Genomic DNA, 6,461 nt, shown 5'->3' on the forward strand with positions numbered 1-6,461 from the left:
GGGGGTCCTCAATGGCCAGTCGGGTTCTTTCTGCAGCAGGTGATATCCAGAGGGGATCACTGGCAGGGCGGTGCGGTTGATAGGTAGTGTGACGTGGAGCCGGTCTGGTCCAGGTGAAGATGGTGTCCCAAGGAGTCAGTCTTCACTACCCCTTTTTATGGGGCAGACTACCTATGATCTCCTCTGGGGAGGGCCTGTCCAGGCAATGTCAGCCCTGTTCCAGTGGGTTCCAGATGTTCATACTGAGCATGTGCAGCTTGGCGCAATGGTGGGTGCCTCATCTTTTGTTTCTTGAATGCAGAGGGTGGTTCCAAGGGCTGGGTCATTGGTCCAGGTATTGGTTTTGATGGTGGGGTGATCTGGTAGGGGGTCCTACTATCACTGTGTTTCACTCATCCATTTACTCTTTTGCTTCAGGCATTCAAGGAAAACCAATTTACATGGGAGAGGTTACAGTCATAATTGCAACATCTTACACAGCAGGGCATGAGGACAAGATGGGAACAAGATGGGAACCTGACACACAAAATGGATACTTGACATCACTCATGCCAATCCACATCGCAGGCCTAAAACATAAAATGTTAATATGAAACAAAAAAAATCAATGCACAGATGATAGAAATACAATATAATACAATATAAAACAGTAAAAATCAATACAAACATAACAGAACACTATTTACAATATAAAAAGTAGCTTATTACAATAATAGCATACAAGAACTTAGCTTAGTTTACCTAGTACTACTTGTAATCACTTATAAGGGATAGAGAGGGCAGAAAGAAAGTCAGAAATAGTTAGGGGAAAGGGAGGGAATGTATTTTTAAATTAAAAAAAAGAAAAACTGGGGGGTTTGCTACATAGCTACCACATGGTTAATCTATTACCTGTATCTACAGGTTGTAACCAACCACAGAGTAGACTAACTTACTGCACAGTAAATGCCACACGTGTGTAGATGGTGACGCTTTGCTGCACAGATTAGTCTACTGCACAGTAAAACATCTTGTGGAGACATTCCCACTATTAATCAAATCCCTCAGTTGTACAGTAGACACTATAGAGGGGCCTGTCAGAATTAATGCTGACTGTGCAATTTGCTTGAAGCTACGCTGAGTTTGTCTATCTATCCCAGAGGTATTAAGCTTTAGACAGCCAAAATACCTCAGGTATCACAGCTCAAAAATGTTATTCCTTCTGGTCCCAGACTCAAACTGAGGCTTTCCTACTTAAAAGCAGTAGCATAATGAATGGAGGGAGACCAGGGCACCAGCTTTGAGCTTTGAGCACTAAGAGGAGGCACAAGAATGACAGCTACCATTGTTGCTGGCCCAACCACTGCCACAGATACCACCCATACAGCCTGCCTAAGAGATCCTATATAAAATGTTCATTAAATTATTATCCTGGACAAATAGTAAGTTTTTCTGTATTCCACAGATGCTGAGAAACTGCAATATATACAGCAGTGGTATAACTCAGTAAACAAATTACTCTATTCCCATGTAGTAGGGGGAAAATATTGTTGCTTTTGACAAAATGCTTTCGTCATACTGGTGTATACAAAGCACCTCATGAATAGACATTTATTTTCCCAACACATGCATATACTGATATTCAGCTGTGTAACTGACAGTAAGCAGCATCTGACAATACAAAGTATAAGCACAGGGATTAAAGAGAATATTGACTTGCTCCAATGGATTTTGCAAAGAGCCCTGAACTTTGCTCTGTCAGACAACTAGGACTATCTGGCAAAATCAGCCTGAGAGCTGTCTTGTAGCCAGATTTCTAATTCATTGTCTTGAACTAGAGGTGGGGGCTCAAACTGTGCATCTAAAAATGCAGTCATGGGAAAAATTTATGAAAAATGTAACTAAAGTTAAACGTTAGCAGCCTTTAAAATTAACTTAAGTTAAAAGTTAAATATTTCCACTTTCAACTAGTTAAAAGGTAAGTTAAAAAGAGAGTAACTAGTTAAAAGTTAAGTTGATTCGTGAGAAGTGCGTGAAACATGGTGAATTGCCTCTTAGCATCATTTTTCATTTTCAAATGCAATGAGTGGGTTTCTTTTCCATAAACCCACAGAAGCACACTAATTTACTCAGAACTCACCCTGCTTTACCTGAAAACAATGTTATACTTGTCATACAGTTTCAAAATAACAATTTACCAATACCTATGTAATGTTAGATTCTTCTCACCCTTTCCGTGTGAAGTACTTTGTAAAAGTCAGTGCATCATATAGATATACCAGAATAACAGAAAGGAGATATTCTAGCCAGATGACAAATGAAAACTGTTGCCACAGAAAACCTCTGTTGTTACAATTTTTATTGCCCAAAGGTAACATGAGATGCATCTGAATTAGAAATAATGAAAGTGTCTGAAAATCAAATGAAAATATCAGTTTAGTTGCGTAGCAGAAACTGTTTAAAAATGTTTTTGTAGTTCAGCAAAAGATGCATTTCAAAATTTACATCTGACAATTTTCCTCTTCTGTCTTGCAAAACTAAGGTCTCACTACTAAACAATTGCTCTACATGGGCAGATGAGGGAATGCTTGTGTTATAACAGATGAACAGTTTTTTCATAGTTGGTGACATCTCAGATAAGTTTCTCACAGATGAGAAGTAATGTTCAACTTCTTGGACCCTGGACTGCTGGTTTTAATCTTCATTAAAATTAAAAAAGTCATCATCTGTTTCACCCTCGCTACTTGCTCCCACTCTTACTGGGATCAATGTCTCTGCTTGCTTGTGCTTGTTCCCTCTCCTGCAACCAACTGGCTGCCCTGTTAACTTCTGCAAATGCACAGAAAATGCCAGCATGAACTAAGGAACTTTGGGACTTATAGTTCTTAAGGGACCATATCTCATAGGAAGGCACACTACTCTGACTCTCAAACAAGAAGTCCTAGAGTTTCAATAAAGAAATATCGTTCCATGTAAGCCCTAGAGAGTGGCTGTGTCAGCAAAAACTCTGGGAAAGCCAGATTTCAATTTTTAAAAACTTTTAACTTATACTTTTAAAAAAGTTAAAGTTAATTCTTTTATTTGAAAAAGTTAATGTTAAAAGTTGACAGCTGTAAAATGTAACTAGTCAAAGTTAAAAGTTAACCATTTCTTTAACTTTTTAACTAGTTAATTAACTAGTTAATTCCCATGACTGTAAAAATGAGATGCCTAATCCTATGGATTGCTTTTGAAAATGTTGGCCCTTGTTTTGCCGAATCAGTTTTCCTAGCTCTTTATTAAATCATGCTCATCCCCATGGTATATGAACACAAGATGAAAAAAGAGATGGCTCTGTTTTCTTTAAACACCTGAAACCATGAAGGAGAAAGGTAAAAGTTTATCTGTGAGCTCAATGCACCATAAGCAGCCATAAACTGGGAACAATTCTCCCTAGGGGCCTCATCCTGCCAACACTAAAATCACTGATTTCAGTAGGACTAAACTAAGTTTTCTAGGTCCCTAAGAAAGAAGTTACCCTTCCAACTCAGTTTATAGAGTAAGTATACACAGGCCTTTAAAATCAAATAGTGGTGTCCAATGGAATAGTGGAATAATGAAGAGGATAATCACCTGCTTGTGTGCATGGTCAGCCCACTGGTTAAATGAAAGCTATGCCTATTTATCGCTTGGGCAAAGTGCCAGATTGACATCTTTAGAGACAGAAGTCCTCCATTTATCTACAAAGTAAGTAAAACAACATCAACAGAGCAAGCTTCTCCACAGTGCTCTGTGCCCAAAGTGCCTTAGCTATGATTTGGAGGGACTCCCCTAGGCTTCAGATGTCACTTTAGTTTTAATACTCATTCAGTGCTTGACACATGTTATGAGCTAGCCAGTGAGGGCATGAGTTATGGCAATGGCTTTTAAATGTAGGAGTTAAATCACAAACTCATTTCAAATTGCTCATCAGATAGCATCAACTAACTGTCATAGCTAATAATGTGGGATATACTGGAGAACTAGCTAGAAGCTGATCCAAAACCCACTGAAGTCAACAGAAAGTTTCTTATAATCTTCAGTGCAGACTAGATCAAACTATTAAAAAGGCTGCAAGTCACACTACCATTTCCTTTGCCTAATTCAGTCAGCCTAAAGAAGGCTGCTTGGAGATAGAAACATACTAGGTCCCTAGAGCTTCACAAAATGTCCCTAGAGGGTCAATTACCTGTAAAGCAAAGAAACAGAAAGTTCTATTTATGAGATTTTAAACCAGAGTCCAATGTCAGATGAAAACTCACTACAATTCCTTTCTCTTCAGCTGAGTTATAACATAGTTATACCTCTGTGACTGAAAGTACAGCCTGGGACTTTTGTTAATCAAGTATCAATCCAAAGTGAATGTTCATAATCTAGATCTAAACACTTCAAAATTAGAGAAGATAAGACAGAAGTTTAGCTAGCGTAGACTGGTACACCTGCTTTGGCCTCAACAGAACTACACTAATTTATGATAGGTGAAGACGTGACCCAACACTGGGAAACTTAACAGCCATAGGGGAATGTATACAATGACTCCTCCTGTCTCCTGTTAAAGCTAACTGTACATGACAGAAATGAATATCCCTTGAGTGCTGCAAAAAAATTGCAATAAAAAACTAACATGGTTCACTGGGGAAAAAAAAGGAAAATTCATGTAAAGTTCTGAATTCTCATCTAACACTTCAGACACTGACCAGTTGACAGAACAGCAGAATTTCAACTCCAATTGGCTTCAATTACTTTCCAGACAAAGAAGCAGAGATAAAAGGGGAAGGGATTTAAGAGTTTCTCTTGGGTTTTTGTCAAAGTTGTATTTCCTGGCTCGTCCAGAGAGAAAGGGTTCAGCTGCAATTTCCACTTCTGATGTTTTCTAATTCATGATAGAATAAATTCTGGACTCGGTCACAGAAACCAAGGTAAATTTTACTATATTTACTATGGTATCTTGTATGCATTGGTCTGTAGCTTTGTAAATAATGAGAGCAGGTGCCAGTAAGGTAGTAGCTTTGCTGGAAACAATTCCAAACAGATTTCTCCAATATGTAGTTCTTTTTTTAAATTTGCACAAAAGAAAACACTAATATTGTATTCTGTTGTTCTTCCCCCCACCCCCTTCTTCCACTTTTGTTAGAGCGTGCACAGTGCTCTCTCCAGTAAAATATTATTTCCTAAAATGTTTAAATAGAAGTGGCCTAATTCTGATCTCCCTTAGTCTGGATTTACAACTCTAACTTCACAGGGATTGCTCCCAATTTTTTCCCAATGCATATGAAAGCAGAGTTATTCTCAGTAACTACAGCTACATTCTGAACTAAGAATCATTTGGGAAGGCTGCAGGACATGAGACATGTTTCACAGAACAATGGAAATTAAAAGGAATTAACCAAATTGCAATGAAGACATCAGGCAAATGAAGTTATAGGGAATGGTTCATTAAGATATTGTCTATACAGTTTTTCATGTATGCATATCTTGTTCTATTATACAGTTACTATCAAAGACTGAGGGTAACTATGGAAATGACTTAAAAGAACTAGTGAACTCTTTTGTTCTTTCCAATTAACGTGAGAGTCCTCAACTGATTTTTTTTCACTTTTTTTCATTTTGATGTAGAACCACACTCCCTCTTTTCCCTTCATTTTACTTTTTCCACTTTCCTACATTTTTACAGATGTGCATACCCTGTGTTCTCATACAACAGAGCAGCTTAGGAAGAGAAAAGAATGAGGTCAGGGTTTAATGTTTGTTGCTATCTGTTCAACTCTCCCAGTTTCATGTGCTAGCATCTAAAATCCTCCACATTTTATTTCTTCCAATGGACAAAGACAAGCTTGCACTGAAAACACCAATGATAATCTCTTAGTCCAACCCTCTGTAGTCAGCTAATAAGATGTGTTGCAGAAAATGCTGCACCTTTCCCACCTGCAAGAAGCTAAATAAATATGTCACCTCTGGAAGAGGGCTGTAATCCACTGGCCCAGAGCCTGGGAACACTGAATAGTTATATTGATTCAAAGCAATGTGGCAGAATTAAGTCAATTCTCTCCTCTACCCCCAGGCTCCTCCTTTCACAGGAAAGTATGGGTTTTACTGATATTTCATTTAGCTGGTGTCAGACAATTAGGGGTTGATCCTCTTCCCATAGAAGTCAATGGCAAAATACCCACTGATCTTAATAAGTGGAACTGGGTCTTTATTAAACACTGAAAAAATAAGAACGAAACAGCTTTCTGACAGTATCAAAAGTTTCTGGTTCATCATCAGAAACGTGGTGGGATGGGACCCAATGCATGACTGGGTGGTGAATATCAAGGGCTATAGGCTGTACAGGAGGGACAGGACAGGGAGGAAAGGTGGGGGTGTGGCGCTCTACATTAAGGAGGAATATACATCCTCATCAAGTAGCACAGAGTCAGAGGAGGGGCACACTGAAGTGCTCTGGGTTAGAATACAAGGCAGTC

At 38.7% G+C, this 6,461-nt stretch overlaps 1 protein-coding gene and 1 long non-coding RNA gene across 3 annotated transcripts in view; one reads left to right on the plus strand and one right to left on the minus strand.

The window, feature by feature from the left end:
• The window catches only part of LOC109304019, a 113,491-nt gene that overhangs the window by 46,244 nt on the left and 60,786 nt on the right, over positions 1-6,461 (minus strand). The gene's annotated exons all lie outside the window — the stretch shown is intronic.
• Positions 4,757-6,461, plus strand: part of SPARCL1 (SPARC like 1) — a 45,254-nt gene continuing 43,549 nt past the window's right edge. Inside the window, exon 1 of one of the 2 annotated variants that reach the window (XM_019526475.1) lies at positions 4,757-4,916. The gene's annotated coding sequence lies outside the window, so the exon portion shown is untranslated. The remainder of the gene's footprint in view (positions 4,917-6,461) is intronic. The other variant, XM_019526477.1, reaches the window with a different exon arrangement.

The sequence above is a fragment of the Gavialis gangeticus genome, unplaced genomic scaffold (genome assembly GCF_001723915.1).
Source record: "Gavialis gangeticus isolate Ggan-Ray unplaced genomic scaffold, GavGan_comp1, whole genome shotgun sequence".
In the NCBI taxonomy this organism is placed as follows: Eukaryota; Metazoa; Chordata; order Crocodylia; family Gavialidae; genus Gavialis; species Gavialis gangeticus.